This window comes from Mytilus edulis, chromosome 13 (genome assembly GCF_963676685.1).
Source record: "Mytilus edulis chromosome 13, xbMytEdul2.2, whole genome shotgun sequence".
NCBI classification, from domain to species: domain Eukaryota; kingdom Metazoa; phylum Mollusca; class Bivalvia; order Mytilida; family Mytilidae; genus Mytilus; species Mytilus edulis.
In genome coordinates, this window is record NC_092356.1 from 38,008,114 (window position 1) to 38,027,642 (window position 19,529).

The following is a 19,529-nucleotide window of genomic DNA, read 5'->3' on the forward strand; positions in this document are numbered from 1 at the left end:
TAGCCTTTTGAAATACAGCAGATGGCTTGCAGTTTAATTATTTTTAAATTTCATACATAGCACCGTCGTATTAAACGTAAACTAAACTATAGTACATATATGTAAAACACCCCTTCCGTGAAATTTATTGTTTGTCAGTGACACTCAAAATTGAGGATGTTAAAATTATATATGTCTTATACATTGGCTAGAGAAGAAGGGGAAATGATTGACGTGAATAAAACCAGTTTAAACCCGCCGCATTTTTGTGTCTGACCTATGTCAGGAACCTTTAGCCTTTGTTGCTCTTGTATATGTTTTAATTTTGGTTTATCTTTATATTTAGCAGCATAGAATGGCGTCTTTATTCTTGATCTATCTAATAGTGTGTGTATGGGCCTGCTCATGGCTCCCTCTAGTCAGAGACATGTATATATGTGTGATGTTTCGCTGTGTTGTAGACCCAATGACCTTTGGTTGAATTGTATATTTTGATTTGGTTGCTGTCTCTTTGACTCATTCCCCGTTTTTATTCTTTATTTTATAAATGTAGCTGTCAATGATACTATTGAAAAAACTACATTTGCGCCATTTTACAGGTAAGATTTAATTGGAAAGTATAAAATGATTATTGCTACATCGTGATTTCATAAGTTTTTTTTTTTTTTAAAGTATTGGGTAACTTATTAAACTGAGTCACTTAGGTTTAAACTTGAGCATATAGTGTTCACATGTTTGATATTGTCAATTATAAGTTATTCTTAACTTAATTAAAACCGGCAAAATAGCAAAACTCTATATAAATCGCTATTTTGCTGGAGCTGGTAAAATAGCCCCCGAAGGCAGTCGACAAAACAGCCACTGCCATATTTTATACGTTGAAACGAAATATTATTCTAAATAAGTCACATACATATAATTCAAAACGTGACCTGCACTCTAAAATCATTACAATTATCATTGTTAAGTAACGTTTATTCATTTACATTTCGTTTAACATCTAGACTTCCTGTAATTCAGTGGTTGTCGTTTGTTTATGTGTTACATATTTGTTTTTCGTTCATTTTTTTACATAAATAAGGCCGTTAGTTTTCTCGTTTGAATTGTTTTACATTGTCTTATCGGGGCCTTTTATAGCTGACTATATGCGGTATGGGCTTTGCTCATTGTTGAAGGCCGTACGGTGATCTATAATTGTTAATGTTTGTGTCATTTTGGTCTTTTGTGGATAGTTGTCTCATTGGCAATCATACCACATCTTCTTTTTTTTATATTGTTACAATATACAAATGTAGTTCCCTAAATATTTATGTACAGACACATTCTCAAATATACATAACAAAACAAATTTTGTTTCATTTGAGAGATATGAAAAATTAGCAAAAATACTGAAAAATATCTCCTTGAAAAACTTCTCCCTACAGATCATCTTTGTACATGATGGACAACTTGTGATGAAATGTTGTTCATCTTCAACTACATTTCTTACAAATCCTTTAAAATGGTCTCTTGCTGTATACAAAGTTTTATATCTTGTCCCCTGTGACGCGTTAATGGGGTCACTTCAGTTCCTATATTCCGAAGTGCCTCTGTAATGGGGCCGTTTTTTGAGAAATTGTAGAAAAGGGGATCACTTCAGTTCCTTTATACAGAAGTGCCGCTGTGATGGGGCCGCTTGTGAGATGTCAAATATAAGATTAATTGGAAACTTTTACATCAAATGAATTACATTCAATTTCGAGAATTTCGAGAAAAAACATTAAAATTTTGTTTGAAATATGAATCGGTGGGTATTTTGAAATTAAACAAACATCTAACCAATGTCGGATTCTAGGGGAGAGCATGTGCTTACAGGAACAATGTCTGAAAAAAATATTATGTTTTGCATAAAATAGCCCAAAAAAAATTTCGCATCGCTCCGCTCGGCGAAGGCATCCACATAATTTCAACCCTGGCTACGCCAGACTCCCTTTCCATGCTTAAAAAGTCTATATACATTTTAAACCTAGATACTTATAATTGTAAACACATTCTATTATATCTTTTTTGCAATACAAATATTCTTTAAAAAGTTTTCCAGATTTGTTAAACATATTAACTTTGGTTTTAGATAGATTGACCTCTAAATACCATTTTACAGTACACTCAGGATAAACTATCAAGCCGTTTTTGAAAGACACAAGATCCTCTGCATAGATGAGGCAGTCAATTCTGTGGTCATTTATATCAACAGCATCTGGGGTTTCATTAAATGCATCCGGTAAAATTCATTTATAAAAATCTTGAAAAGGTTTAGATTCAAAATATCCCCTTAGTTTACTCCAATTTGGGAATAAAAATTAGAAGTAAGCACATTGTCTATTTTAGCACATAATTCACTTTTATTGTACATATCTCTCACGATTGCATGGGAATTACTACCTATGTTTGGCAGCAAAAACACAAGTTTTTCAAAACGATGGATGGAATAATGAAAACTGAAAAGATCGATCTTCAATCGGTCTTAAAAAGTCTACTTCCAGATATCGATGTAGTTTTAAAAAGATCAATCTTATTTGAATCGATCTTTTTTCAAGTGTTAATGCTTTAATTAGATCCATCGCTTTTTTTCAGTGGAATGTTATATTCGGATATGAAAATAAATCTGCGCATGTTCGGCGTGTTTAAAAATGATGGATGGAATACGAAAAGTAAACATAGATTCGGCTATTTTTTTATTATCTTCTAAATCAATGAGACTTAGTTCTATTTGTTTGCTGCAAATCCTCTTCTTCAAACGCATTGGTCGTTCGTTATTTAGCGATAGTCTCACACGACATATCTTTGTTTAATGACTTGTGATGTATGATCCAAAATAATGATTAATAAGTCCATACGAAATTCCAATGAGCAAACTATTTTCTCAATGATTTTGCAATGTGTTATAGTTCGCGCGAGATGCAGAATTTCCTTTACTATTCTATTTTTAGGATTATTTGTTTACGAAAGGTAACTTATAGTCAGATCGGTTCTTTTTATGTTGTAGTGTAAACGCATTGGATTAAATAAGATCGATCTCGTCCATTAAGGATACATTATTTTTTTTCAAATGCTTCCAGAATTTAACTTATATTAGACTCTTATAAATAAGTATCACATATAACTGTTTCAAATCCCACAATCACGGGAATAACTAAGTTCGGGTACATGCATGTTTTGTTTATCAAATGTGAATCAAACCTGAAAATTCGGTGTGAACAATATTTTTGTAACTCGCAACTCGACTTTCTTAACTCGCAACTCGACTTTCGTAACTCGCAACTCGATTTTCATAACTCGCAACTCGACTTTTGTAACTCGCAACTCGACTTTCCTAACTCGCAACTCGACTTTTGTAACTCGCAACTCGACTTTCCTAACTCGCAACTCGACTTTCCTAACTCGCAACTCGACTTTTTTAACTCGCAACTCGACTTTCTTAACTCGCAACTCGACTTTTGTAACTCGCAACTCGACTTTCCTAACTCGCAACTCGACTTTTGTAACTCGCAACTCGACTTTCTTAACTCGCAACTCGACTTTTGTAACTCGCAACTCGACTTTCGTAACTCGCAACTCGACTTTCCTAACTCGCAACTCGACTTTCCTAACTCGAAACTCGACTTTCCTAACTCGCAACTCGACTTTTTTAACTCGCAACTCGACTTTTGTATCTCGCAACTCGACTTTCTTAACTCGCAACTTGCAACTCGACGATAAGAAACCCTCATATATGCGCCGTAAAACTAATTTTTCTGGAATGAATTGAATTGTTTTAAAATTTTTCTTTTTGGATTCTCTTATAGCTTGTTGTGCGGTAATGGTTTTCATCAATGTTGAAGACTGTACTATGAATTATACTTGTTCAATTCATCATCATTTAATGTCTGGTGAAAAAAAAATGTTTCTCTCGCAATCATACCACATCTTTTTTGTTGTTGTGAAATTATGAATAAAACAAAGTTTATCACTAGTATTCGTCAGTTTAGTTACAGAGCATTCCATTCACGAATTGAGTAAATGAATACATGGAGAGCGCAGCGTTATTTATTTTCATGTGCCATACATTCTATACTTATATGAATTTTTATAAATGTACATGTATCAATTGGTGATGTTTTTTGTACTTGCTACCTGGGAATCTAAGAAAAAAAAGATAGCACAGTTTCTTCGGTATTGATTATGTTTATTGATTACGTTACGACCAATAACAATAATAACAACAGTTGAAATTACTGAACAATAAGTGATATACATGTATATTTTACGATTATTAAAAAAAAATGTATTCTGACACGATGAAAGCAGGAAACGTACGGTATCAACAATTCAAGACAAGAACCAGTTGCTCATTTTGATCAGTAGGAAAGGTAGAGAAACAAGGAGCATGTTTTATGCCCAAGTCACACTAGACCACTATTGCACCACGCTCACCGCGATCTAAAAGGTGAGGTCCCGGTACGAGCAGGATGAAAGTATGGATTTTCATTGGTTTCACTATGCTACTACGATTTCGCTACGGGTCACGTTCTCATGACGCCTATTCTGAGTCTTCAATACGATAATCACGATTTATTAATACGCTAATCATGTTTTCATAACGACAATACATGCACGATTTATTCGATTGCAACACGATCTTAACACACTTTTTTCTGCGATTATAGACCGCTCTTACATCGACCTGTCTAAGTCCTTTCCACTTTCAAAACGTAATCTGACTACGCTCTCGTCATTATCATCAACATCATATTGCATATACATACTGTTTATAAATACTGTTCCCTTTAATTCTTCTAATTGTCATTTAAAATACGTAGAATTCTCGCAAACAACACAGGCATACCACCAAAATATACCAGAACTAGTGGGCGTGATGGTAGAGATAGAGGTAGAATCAGAGGAGCCTCTGATACGAATTCTGATCCAGTAGACATATATGCATGTCAGATCAACCAATCCAACCCGAGTCACAACGCGATGCTGATCCATCGAGATCAAATGACGATATTTTATTGAACAATAGAGGGAAATGATACAGATGTGTCAAGCATGGTTGTGCTTATCAAACTTGACCAACGTCAAGTTTTTGATATTTTTTTTTTTTTTCTAACACTTTATGCAATATGTAATCTTTGTTTGGTGTATGGAAATATTTAATGATGTGCATATCAGTCTGGCAGGTTTTATTTGGCCTTGACCTCATTTTCACTGTTCATTGCACAGATTCAGCTTTTTAGTTTTGTTCTGATTTTCTTAAACTATAAGAAATAGGTTAACTTTACTTGCTGTATGGAATTGTAAGTTGTACACTTCTGCCTGCCATGGTTCAGATCCTTGACCTTAGTTTCGTGGTTCATGTGTTTAGTTTTCTCGGTTAAGTCTGTTTCTTAGAAACTATTAGCATGGGTCATTTATACTTAGTGATTTATTGTAAGGTGTACATGTATTTCTTGTTTTGTTTATATGACCTTGTCCTAATTTTCTTTGACCATGTTAAGTTTAGGCTGTGATAGTTGCAGTAAAGCTTTATATTTAGGACTATCAACATAGAGGGTGGGCAGGACCTTTTTCAGGACGTCAGGATCGTGTGTTTTAGCTTGTGATTTCGGGATTAACCCTTTCGCGACCCGGGATTTTTTTTTCATTCAGGACCTCGGGATTTCATGTTTTTAAGTCCAGGATTTTGAATCAACATAATATCAATGATTAGTAAAGAAGGCGGGACATTTCAGCGTGTGCACTCTTTTCGTAATTTGAGAAATTTTAAATAATTTTAACATTTATCGAAATTGCCTCTTTGTTGATACTATTATATTTTTTGTAGCTCGTCCGCTCCCCTTTTATATTCGTTATGTAAACAGAAAGTCACAACTGTTTTGGTTTTTAACAGGGATAACGAAACTTTTATCCTGATCCATATCAGGCTGATAATTCTGAGCATACAATCCATCTTGATCAAAATGAATTTTGCAAGTAGCCCCAGAAGTGGGATATAGAGAGGGGGTGCTATTGAGGTTACAAAAAGGGATGGTCGGATATAGGATTATTAAAATGTGGGTAATGAAATCAAGGGGACACCAAAGGTGGGATCTGGAGAACAATCAAAAAAGGTGAATTTAGGAAAAGGCGCACACCCAGTCACTCCAACCTCATTCACGTGAATGAAATGAAATCCCATCTGTAATGTCAGAATAAGATTTTAGTGTTGTTTACTTTTTTTTAGGGGGAGGACGGTCGGGCATCATAGGAAGATCTCCCATCTCTGACTCAAAATATGGATAATTTTATGTCAAGGGTTTTATGATTCTCCCTGACAGCTTCAGACATAATAATTTTGTATCTTCTATTTTTTTTTAAATAAACAATCCAATTGAGAATGGAAATGGGGAATGTGTCAAAGAGACAATAACCCGACCATATATATAGAACAGACAACAGCAGAAGTTCACCAATAGGTCTTTAATGCAGCGATAAACTGCCGCACCCAGAGGCGTCCTTCAGCTGGCCCCTAAACAAATATATATATACATGTACTAGTTCATTGATAATGGACGCCATACTAAACAAATTAAAAACTAAAAACCTAATTTAAAAATAATACACAGAGGCTCCTGACTTGGAACAGGCGCAAAATAAGTGGGGTTAAACATTTTTATGAGATTTCAACCCTCCCCTGATACCTCGAGCTCCGACCAATGTAGAAAAGTAAACGCATAACCATACACCCAGTAACATTCTGTTCAAAAGAAGTCCGAGTCCGATGTCAGAAAAGGTAACAAAAGAAAATAAACAAAATGATAATAACACATAAATAACAACAGACTACTAGAAGTTACTGACATGTCAGCTCCAGACCTTAATTAATTAAACTGATTTTAAGATTACGTCTTTATCATAGGAATATCAGGCAACTCCCGTTAGGGGTTCAGTATTATACAAATTATAAAATATTTAAGAGAAGAACATAACCCGTGTCATGCCAACAACTGGTTTTTAAAAAATATGTTTAATCCCGATGTAAAGACCCTATAAGTGAAACAATATCAAAACCAAAATATGCAAACTTTAATAATCTGACAACCACAACAGAATCGTACTATATCCCTTCTTCCTAAGTCTGTTTAACAAGTTTTTTTTTTTATATTCTATAATGTTCCTTGTTGTCGTTAGTTGATGTGATTCATAAGTGTTTCTCGTTCTGTATATAGATTATACCGTTGTTTTTCCCGCTTGAATCGTTTTACACTAGTCATTTTGGGAACAATTTATAGCTTATTGTTTTATGTGAACCATGACTCTGTGTTGAAGACCGTACTTTGACCTATAATGGTTTTTATTTTAAAAATTGTGACTTAGAAGGAAACTGTCTCATTGGCACTCATACCACATCTTCCTATATCTAGAGAAATGTAAACTAGCTTCACATTTGAAGTTAATTTTTAGCTAAAATGCCACCGCACATTCATTCCAAATAAAAGAAAATCTGTCTCAAAATGAACAAACTTTAAGTAATCAGCAATATCAGTCTTGACAACATTAAACATATTTTGACTATACATTGACACAAAATGTACCAAATAAACCATACTATAAAAATAAAAGACCACAGGAACAATTATACACCTACATTTTCAAAACTTGTCTCCTAAAGACAGTAGTATCTAATTCCACCGAGCACTGACTCTAATGTCTGCTTCATTTCTGATTAGTTTTCCCAAAATAATGTATTTCAGTTAAAAACAGAAAAATCGCTGTAAAATTCAACATCAACCTCGCGGGACCAACATTTAGCATTAGTAATTCGGATTGAGATTCGGAGATGTAAACCACAGCTTGTTGTAGTTGTAAACAGAAACGATGGATGCCAATTGTCATTTTGGGGCCTTTTATGGCAGACTATGCGGTATGGTCTTTGCTCATTGTTTAAGGCAGTCCAGTGACCTATAGTTGTTAATTTCTGTGTCAATTTGGTCCCTTGTGGAGAGTAGTCTCATTGACAATCATACCACATCTTCTTTTTATATATTTAAATCATTTTACAAGACATCAAATTGTTATTTTGTGTTAATGTTACAGACAATTCTTTGAAAATATTAAAAAAAATTCATATATTTAATTTTTTTTTTAATTCAATTGAATTTTGCATTTGCACCGGCTTGAAAAAATAAAACCACATAAAGAAGCAACTTCGAAAATCTCTGTCCTTTAAGCGGCATTTTGACATGAGTAGAATATAAGTTCAACGTTTGAAACTTTCAGTGGAACAACATCAAAATCGTCGTTTTATTAGGAACGTCGTGTAACGCTAAGTGGCACCAATATTGTGCGAAACATCTATTTGCACTATTGGTATTAAAATAGCTAAGTAATACTAACTCCCCCCCCCCCCCAAAAAAAAAAACAACCAGTGAACAAATTATTTAATTCATTTTATCTAGTTAAGAAAGGGAGCATTCAATGACTTATTCAGCTGTATTTAGAAGGAAAATGGCATATTAATCAACCTTATACAGAGAGACTTGGAACAGAACAGCTTTCCTAGGTGTTGTTTTTATCTTTACATATTTTCTAGGTTGTCAACGAGGGTATCACCAAATCCGTAGCCATTGCATGAAAGTACGAAATCTAATGTTATAATATTTTTCATTTACTATTTATTGATGAATAGCTCTCAGCTTTGGTGAAGCTATTCTGTCGTTGAGGGTTTTATAGGGCATATTGTAATTGCTTTCCGCTATGCTAAATCCTTTAATGTATATATGCCTTGATCTATGCGAGTCCGTATTGCTCAGATGTTATCCTAAATGTATATTAACTTTTTAAAGAAGTTTACAAATGTTTTGCAACGGTTCAAATTCTAAACTTTGGAGTAAAAATAAATATCTCTATCAATGAATTAAACAAACCAATATCCATTTGATTTAACAGATATAAAGAGAATATGTAGTTAACTTGAATGTGAATAACAAAATAGGGAAATATAAAGTTAAGGGTTTTAAGCAAGGGAAATAACAATATTTTTTTGCATAATAATCCTGCGCCACATCACAAAATTTTGCTGGTGCGTTGTTGTTCTCCTATCTTTTCGGGGTAAGGTAATAAATGTGTATACACGGGTTCACACATACACATATGTGTATTATATTTAAAGCATACAAACAAAACTTTGATTAAACAAATTGAAAAATCCTCAACACAAAAAAAAACATTTTCATTTTTGAGAAAAAAAATTAAAGATGAAAATTCAACATTTTTCATTTTTCAATATTTCAAAGCAAATTGAAAAATGCTCCATATTGGAGCATTTTTCATTTTTCAATTTTTAAAGGCAAATTGAAAAATGCTCCACGTTGGAGCATTTTTCATTTTTTGATTTTTGAAGGCAAATTGAAAAATGCTCCACGTTGGAGCATTTTTCATTTTTCAATTTTTAAAGGCAAATTGAAAAATGCTCCACGTTTTAGCATTTTTCCTTTTTCAATATTTTATGGCAAATTGAAAAATGCTTAAGGTTAGCAATTTCAATATTTTGTCCTTAAGAAGGAGATTGAAATTTGTTTCTTTTCTAAAACAATAAAATTCAAATGTTTTAATTTATTCAAACTGTTGATAAGATGAAATCTTTTTAAGTCAAACTTATCATTACTTATAATATTATCCTCGTGAAATCAAATAATGTAATATCATGAAAATTACAAATTTCAATTCTCATAACGAAAATAATTTTTCAGAAGTGACTTCAACAGATGTTTGTTACATTTATCAAACCAATTAATTTTAAAATTTGTAGAGTATTTTCAAAATCTATTTGTTCAGCTTAAAATGAAAAATGTTTGGCGTAAATATACACGGTCTATAGATGCATATAGCAACTTTCAAAGAAACCAAAGATTAAAAAACAAAGGACTGAAATATTTTTGAATATCTTAACACGGTATTAACAAAAATTTTGGTATATAATTCGGAAAGATCCGATTGCCAAAAGATAGATAAAAAAAAACAAAAAAACTATCTAAATCCAAACCAGATAGTGGTTTCAAAAAACAATAAGAATATTGGCAACATGATAATTAATCATTAAGCCAAAGACATTGATTCACAATACCCCACCACGGGAGGCTTTAGTATACAATCTGTGAAACAGATGTAAAAAGACGTGATGCCGTTTACTTTCAAGCGATCACATACAAGGAAAACCGAATGGTTCCTGTTATATTCATGTATAGACCCGACATGGTATCTACACAAACCTCTTCAATTGTTAAACATGGAGACATTTGTATATTATCAAATAGGTGTTAAAACATACACGACAGTCTGCTGTTGAATTCCACAGTATAGCACTGATAACTACTATCTCTATTAGATCTCGTGTAGACTTATGATAGATTAGATCACGTGAATAAAGACAATAAGTCTTTTCATTATATATATGAATAATTAACCAAAGGTGCTGATCTACTTGGTCAGTTTCTTTAGTCTGTAAAAAGACTAGCTACAACGTAGACCTATATGCACGTGTAGTAAATTTGAAAAAAACCTGTTATGAAACAAACACACATCTATCTATGATACTAGATACGAAATAAATATATAAAGGTCGACCTCTGATGAGGGTTTACCTGGGATTATTCCCGAAAGAACCCGAAACATTGCATATTAAATTCTAATGAATTAAGCAATAAAAAGTACGTAGTGTCAGGTCAGAAATATTGATACCATACCATGAATAAGTGGGTTTATGGTCAATTTATAAAACTATTTGATACGGTGAATTTTTTACTTGTTGTGATCTCACCCGTTGAATCAGGTTCTATTTCATTATAGAATTTTTGATCCTTATTTATGCTATGGTACGACGTATTTCTGATCGAGAAACTACGTACGACACTATACTATATGCACAATGCAATAGTATGCATCTTTGTATATGTTTATAATATTGTACATCGTATACAATCTACATATACCATGAGATACAAATAATAGAAATCTAATATATAAGTAAAGTAAATAACTTATATCGATGTATACAGAATGAACTGGAATAAAAATGAAAATAATAGAATACAAAAATAAAATAAAATTACATTATACAAAAATAAAATGTATATATAGAACATATAAACAATATCATATCGCATGTATTAACAGCCTTCAGTCAATATCAGCCCTCGAATCATGCGGCTCTTGGGCTGATATTGAACCTAGGGCTGATAATACATGCGATATGAAAAATGACATGTTATAATTTGATATTATCGAATATCGTAGTGATATTAAATATATGTAGATTCTAAAAAAAATACTCTGAAGAACTTTAGGATAAATTTAAATCTTAATATTTTTCTGAAATTAGTTTCATCAAAAGTTTTAATTTTTCAACCCTGTATATAACCGGTCTACATTTGTACATGTGAAATTAAAAATTCTTAATTTTATATGAGTCAGAGTTCCTGTAGACACTTGTCAAAAACAAGAAGACCAAAGAAGGCAGACAATTTCATTTCACATTCAGATATATTAATGGTGTTCTCTCTATGAACAATCTAACCTTTTTTCGGATTGGGTTCCATAAATATAAACTTCAGAACTAGAAGTTAAAGAAACATCATATGCAGCTTCCTCTATCTCATTTTAAGACTTGTACTTCAAATTGACATCAGTGATCTTCTCAGTACCGGAATCTTTGACAAACGAGACGATTTTAATTTTGAAATAATAAATTTTTCTCTCCTTAGTAGCAATATACCGACTTGACCTGCATAAGGGACATACATTTCCCATTCCATTCGATATTCAAGAGTTTGCGACTGCTACATAGAACGTCACCAGTGTCTGAGCCATATATTGATGAAGCAGGGTTATAACATTTCGTCCTTTTTCTAAACAAATATATCTTAGGAAGATACTAAGACCTTGTTGATAAATATTCCGTATCAACTTCCAAAATAATACACGATGCATTATCATCTTAATAACATATTCTGTTGTTCTTTTTTTGTCTGAGTATATAATTAATTTTACTGTTTTGTCTATCTTTGGTGATGTTAATTGACGTGGCGCGGTACTTATATATGTCATTGTGTTAGTGTGCTATGATACATTTTTTTGTTTTTATCCCTCGTTGTGGCTGGTGTGCCTTTTTTTGTTTTCTTTGTTTTTTTCTTCATAGTAACAACCATTTAAACACTATGTTGACTGTTGTGTCCGAATTTACGACACTTTTACCTAAATCTAGTATATCTGCTTGTTTTGTGCACACATTGTTGTCAATATAATGGAATTTTATGCGACAAGCGAGAGGTTTAGCTAGCTATAAAACCAGATTTAACCTACCATTTTCAACATGCCTGTAGCAAGTCAGGAATATGACAGTTGTTATCCGTTCGTTTGATGTGTTTGAGCTTTTGATTTTGTCATTTGTATACGGACTTTCCGTTTTGAATTTCTTTCGGAGTTTTTTTATTTTTTTATTTTTGACTGTGAAATCATATTACTGATATTCCTAAAAAGAATGATAAAAATATCTAATTCATTGTATTTTTTTGTTATTTTTTTATAAATAAACATTATATTATGATATTGAAGAATTTGCGTGAACAATTCCCTTTTTACAATTGCAATTCTGATAAATATAACGACCAGCACGTTGAAATCTAGTGTCTGTCAACCCATAAATTATTGGATTGATTACGTTGTTCACCATGTATAATCTCAATCCTATTTGATACAATGAAAGTTTAGGGTTCTTCAAGTTCGCTGAAATTGACGAGTCCAGGCCAACGACGAAAGACAATATCACAAACGGCGCATTTGCTAAGACGAACGTAACTGTTATGATAAATAAAGTTTTAGTTGTTCGCACGGAAGCTCTTTTGGCTTTAATGATTTCTTGATCTAAAGAAGTATCTTGTTCATTGTTTTGGTCCGATGACCGTCTAATATTGGTCACGATTGTCGATAAATGTATGGAATGCTGTCCTCGAAACAAATTATTTTGTCTCTGAAAAATCGTTTTGATGATCGAACTATATGCAAACGTTAGAAAAACAGTGACTGAAACATACGTTAATCCAACAATAGAAAAATATATCACAAAGCTGACAGTTTCATATTGGTCCTGGTGTTCAACACCACAAGCTATCAACGTGACGTTTTCAACTACTATCACGTGATTTCCATTTGTAAAGATTCGAGGTAAAGCGGCTACAGCTGAAATCAAAATACCAAAAACTGACAGTTTATCGGATAGTTTTGCTGAGATCTGCCACTTCGACAAAGGTTTACAAATTTTCATATAACGTTCAATTGCAATTAAAACTATTAATACAATTGACAAATAATTCAAACAATAATCAAAATAACGATATGTCTTGCAGGCAGCCTCGTTATAAAACCAGGAAAGTTTTAATAAGTACATTATCTCAAGTGGCATGTGTGTCATACAAACCACCAAATCTACAAGAGACAAGCTGCGGACAAATACTCTATACGTTGATTCTTTGTAGAACTTTGTAAATATGAACAAAGCAGTGGAATTACCTATCACACCGGGAATAATAAGAACAAGTATATAGATAACTGTTGGTATTTGTTGATTCATGTCTGCCGCTTTAATCGAACTATAATTACTGTACATCAGTTGTTCCTGAAAAGGTAAAAGCAGATATAAAACATGGTGAAGATGGTATTGAATATTTTTTGTTAGAACCAGCGAGAAAGACTTTTACACATATAAATATCAATTGTTTCCACATTATACCCGAAAAACAAATGAAAACTTATCACCCAGTAACTCTTACGGATATGATTTTAAATTAACTTTAAGAAGAAACACATGTACGCAGAAAAACTGTCAAATGGTCCCTTTGTCCCAAATTACAGTATAAAAAATAAACGATTATGTTATTATTGAGCTTTACAAGATGCTTATTTATGTATCTTATTTTTTTTAGAATGTGTGAATTCATACTGGCGTTTTATATTTTTGTTATTTTATCAAAATCACTAAAGACTATGGAAACTTTGAATATAAAATTGAGAATGGAAATGAGAAATGTGTCAAAGAGACAACAACCCGACCATAGATAAAACAACAGCCGAAGGTCACCAGCAGGTCTTCAATGTAGCGAGAAATTCCCGCACCCGGAGGCGTCCTTCAGCTGGCCCCTAAAAATATATACTAGTTCAGTGATAATGAACGCCATACTGAACTCCAAATTGTACACAAGAAACTAAAATTAAAATAATACAAGACTTACAAAGGCCAGAGGCTCCTGACTTGGGACAGGCACAAAAATGCGGTGGGTTAAACATGTTTATGAGATCTCAACCCTCCCCCTATACATCTAGTCAATGTAGAAAAGTAAACGCATAACAATACGCATATTAAAATTCAGTTCAAGAAAAGTCCGAGTCCGATGTCAGAAGATGTAACCAAAGAAAATAAACAAACTGACAATAATACATAAATAATATATACATTATAGAAAAATTTGCAAAGAAAAAGACCAAAGTCCAGTTTTGGTTTCATTTTGGAGATTTGGCTATTTTGCTAGTTATTTTTAGTGGTTTAGATTTTTAATTAAATCATCACCTCTATACATCAGTCAAGGCTGAATAAAATAAATTTTTAACAGACTATATACTGATGTCTTGGTATTACATCGTCATCATCATATAATATAATCATATATCAACCCCCTTTGCTCCACTGGAACCTCTACTTAAAATGAATATTATCATGCACATTTACACAAGAATACATTAAATAAATCATACCTGATGCATTTTTAAATTTTGAATGGTAACCATATACTCTTCCTCTATAGTAAAAGTTATGCATTCATCTACTGACCATCGGGTGTGTATTTCATTCCATTCCTTTTCGTGATACCCAGATTTGATTATAGTCTGGTAATTATTGTTTTGCTAGTTATTTCTAGTGGTTTATATAAATTGCAATCACCTCCCACTATAACTTTGCATAAATGATCACAAAATTACTAGTTGAAGGTTAAGTTAATATTATTTTATGGTTCTTATCTTTATCAGTCACCTGTTCGAATAAAGTTTTAATTAGTTTTTGATTGTTGGCAGCTGTATTGACATGATTTTTGTGTCATGTCATTAAAGCACCTTCTGTGTCATGACATTGTTATCATTATTAGACTTAACTTGATAATTAAGCAGGACAAGTACTTCATTTGAATTAAAGTTCAATGTACTCGTATCGTACACTTGATTTAATGACCATTATTAACACTTATTTTTGAACATTCATTCGCCAAATTGTTTATCAATAAATGAAATAATTACATTGGCTGCGATGCATTATTGTGAATCTGATTACCCAGTGAAATAAAAACAAATGGCGAATGCGTAGTAAGAAATATAGTTCCTTAAAGAGGGGCGAAAGATACAAGAGGAACAGTCAACCTCATAAATCGAAAACAAACTGACAACGCTATGGCTTAAAATGAAAAAGACAAATAGATAAATAATAGTACACAAGAAACAACATAAGAAAACTAAAGACTGAGCAACACGAACTCCAACAAAAACTTGAAGTGATCTCAGGTGCTCCGGAAGGGTAGGTAGATCCTAATTCACATGTAGCACTCTTTCTACTTTAATATTATTAAAAGGCCCATTATCAATGTAATAAAAAGAAGTAATCAAAGAATTAAAATATCGAAAAAAAATTCACTCGTGACCGCACAACACTTATTATTGACTCATGCGCTACCTCAATCATGTACGAGCATTTTGGAATTAATGTGTTATTATGTCATTCGTTGAATATGTTTTATATTTGAATTTTTCAATTACTTATTCTGGTATAAATAACACTTGATTGATGCTATGTTTTATCATCTTCAAACTGCAAAGACATATACAGTTAAGATATGAAGTTAATGTTGGATATATTTACTATAATTTGAGAATTTTTACAATTTTATTTTTATGAAAATATTCAATTTTAATATATTCAATTTTCATGTATAAGGGTTTAAGATAATATGCTCATAGTCATACAATTTTTTGTGTTTTTTTTCTTAGGCTGTTTATTTTACATGTATTAGACATTTTGGGAGCTCAGCCAAACGATTCTTAGTTTGTTCTTATGGTGATCTACTATCGGGGCTCTTAAACAAGTTATAGCCTCTCGAGTAACATTTTGACATACCTATCCCAAGGGACCTGTAATCATGTGGTATTCTTCTGTCATGACTGTTTTTTGTTCAATGTTTCAGTAATTAAAAAGTCATTATTTTTATCATTTAAATTGATTCACATATTTGACAGCTTAATATAAGCATTACTATCTTTTGGTTTTTGTTACTGCGCTGTGTCCTTGACAGTCATATTACATCTCCATGTTTTAATAAATCAATAATTCAATTCGATTGTAATCCAATTCTACAAACCTTAACTAATGTGAAGTTGTGGTTTAAGATCAGCCCGCAATGTTTAAATCACGAAACAACCGAGATCTTCGTTTGATGTACATTTTGTCTAAATAGCTCTAGTTCATAAATTCTACATCTATTATTTTTCTGTCTTTCTTGCTGGTGGACGTTTTGTTCCCGAGGGTATCACCAGCCCAGTAGTCAACACTTCGGTCTTAACCTGAATATCAATAATGTAGTCATTTTTATAAATTACCTTAGCCGTATTTGGCACAACTTTTTGAAACTTTGGATCCTCAATGCTCATCAACTTTGTACTTGTTTGACTTTAAAAATATTTTGATATGAGCGTCACTGATGAGTCTTATGTAGACGAAACGTGCGTTAGGCGTACTATACTATAATTCTGGTACCTTTGATAACTATTTACACCACTGGGTCGATGCCACTGCTGGTGGACGTTTCGTCCCCGAGGGTATCACCAGCCCAGTAGTCAACACTTCGGTGTTGACTTGAATATTAACAATGTAGTCATTTTTATAAATTTCATGTTTACAAAACTTTGAATTTTTCGAAAAAACTTAGGACTTTCTTAACACAGGCATAGATTACTTTAGCCGTATATGGCACAAATTTTTTTGAATTTTGTATCCTCAATGCTCATCAACTTTGTACTTGTTTGGCTTTACAAAATTTTTTGATATGAGCGTCACAGATGAGTCTTATGTAGACGAAACGTGCGTCTGGCGTACTAAATTATAATCCTGGTACCTTTGATAACTATTCAACTTATGGTTTCTATTTTTCTCGTGGGATCTTTGAACTGTTGTCTTTCAATTTCTAATTGTTTGGCTGATGAGTAAACAGTGTGCTATGATTGAAGGCATCTCAATACTCGTTTTTACTTTTGTGGGTGTTGTTGTCATTTTACTTTTTATCATTCTTTTATTTAGACTAGAATCAATTCGTAAAAAAAACGTGCAAATATTTAGCATGATAATCAAATAATCGTTTTTATATCCTGCATTCCTTATTCAAATGATCGCATTTACTTTTTCTAAAATTATCTGATTTAAATTTAAAAATCATCTTATGTTTCCAAAATTAAAAAAAACCAACACCATATATAATAACAATATGCATGCACGGTTTTAAAGAAGGAAAAAGAATGTGGGAAGTATGGTTTATATTTAAGATAAGGTAATTTTGAAATAGGTTGACTTTATCGTATCACAGTAACTACTTACATTTATCTGTTCCTTTGTTGGTAAGGACAATATTAGACACAACTATGTCTAAGTTTTTGGTTTTCCTTGTTCTAATTTCAATTATAACCTTATGCCATGCAGAAAATACTGCAACAGAAATTTCTGAAATTCTGCGCCGTTTTGGTGAGTAAACTTCATCTATTTAGTTGATATTTAACTCTTAATATTTGACTTTTGAAATATAAAATCTAATAATATGATGATAAATGCCATCTCCAGTGGCATAATAAATGCATTTCCAGGACGGGGACATATCAATGTATTGTCAACATTTTACCCTGCTTTATACTAAATTGACACATTGAGTCGCATTTAAGGTGATATTTCAAGAGATAACTACCCGGACACATCATTTAGATACTGAGTCGACCAGTCTTTGCTCTAACTTTTTGATGCCACAAGCTTAGCGGAGAGGCAGCAAATATCAATTTTAAAGTCTGTCATTGAACACGGCTAGAATTTTAACCAACGACGCTTCTGCACTCGATGCGACCCCGCGACCACATGCCCAAACAGGTGGTTTCATTTATGACGATATCTTACAAAACACTATGGTACATTAATTATTTGAAATAATAAGGTATGGTACTAAAAAGGTGTTCAAGGGGAGAACCATTTTCCCAATACATTACCTTTACTATACTTTTCAAGATAAATTTATTTTCTTAATGAATTGTAGAATTTGAAATAAAAATTACATAACCCTTAAATAATGCTCAAAGATTTTCACACAAATTTTATTTTAAGTTGTATTTTAACATTTTGTTTATCAGATGTGAATTGATTATTAAAAAAAGTCATATGTGGCTTATAAATGAAATTGTCAAAGAGTTTTGTTTTAGATATGCAAAGAAAGAATTAAAAATTACATCGTTATTGAATTCAGGTAATGTGTGTTTGATTATTATTTAATAACAGTCTTCTAAAGCATATGCTATACTTTGATTAACAGCAATTGTTCTTATAGCGATGCAAGTTGCTGTCACATGTATTGGAAAGACTTCCCGAACGAATAATCAAAGCTTTTATATAAAAAAAAACATTAACGACAAAGTTACGTCAAATGTTTTTTTCTTGTAGAACATGTTGAAAGCAAAGTAAAGACTCTTGAAACAGAAAATGAACATCTGATGAATAAAAATATACACATCAAACTAATTTTAAAGGAATATAGTCTGATACATGACCGGACAGATGGAGTTAAAGATAATAATGTTAATTTCCTTTCTTCATATGACTAATCAAATCATACCGAAATCAATAAGGAAAATGCTACAAAAGGACGAGACCAGTAATTATTATAGAACACAATTCGCTTCCAAGGAAACCAACAGAGCTTGGATCATCAAGCGATTGCTAATAGTTTTAATGACAAATTGATTCTGTTAAATTATAAACTTTCGCAAAAAAAGTCACGGGAGACATTGAATAAACTATGTTCGCAAAAAATTGTTTCCGATGAGTACCATTAAAAAAACATACAGAGTACTAGTAAAAGTATCTTGTAAAATATTTCAACAGCCAATAGAAACATATAACTTTCTTACAAACAGTGTTTACTTTCTTAAGGGTTGTATACAGATGTGTAATCAAAGACAGAAATACACGATCTAAAAATCTAACAAAAGGTTATGAAATTACTAAAAGAAGCATCCAATACTATTATTACATTTTTCACTATAATAATGAAAACACTATTACTATCAAGTTTTTATTTTATCTATATGTGCACGTTAGAGTGGAAATATAACGTGTGTCATCATGAATGTTTAAATACAATTTGAAATAAAGGTTAATTTCAGAACGACGCGAGATTGCTGTTAGCCAATCAAAATATCGTATAATA

At 32.2% G+C, this 19,529-nt stretch overlaps 1 protein-coding gene across 1 annotated transcript in view; it reads left to right on the top strand.

Moving 5' to 3' along the window:
- The window catches only part of LOC139500287 (complement C1q-like protein 4), a 32,788-nt gene that overhangs the window by 12,724 nt on the left and 535 nt on the right, over window positions 1-19,529 (top strand). The gene's annotated exons all lie outside the window — the stretch shown is intronic.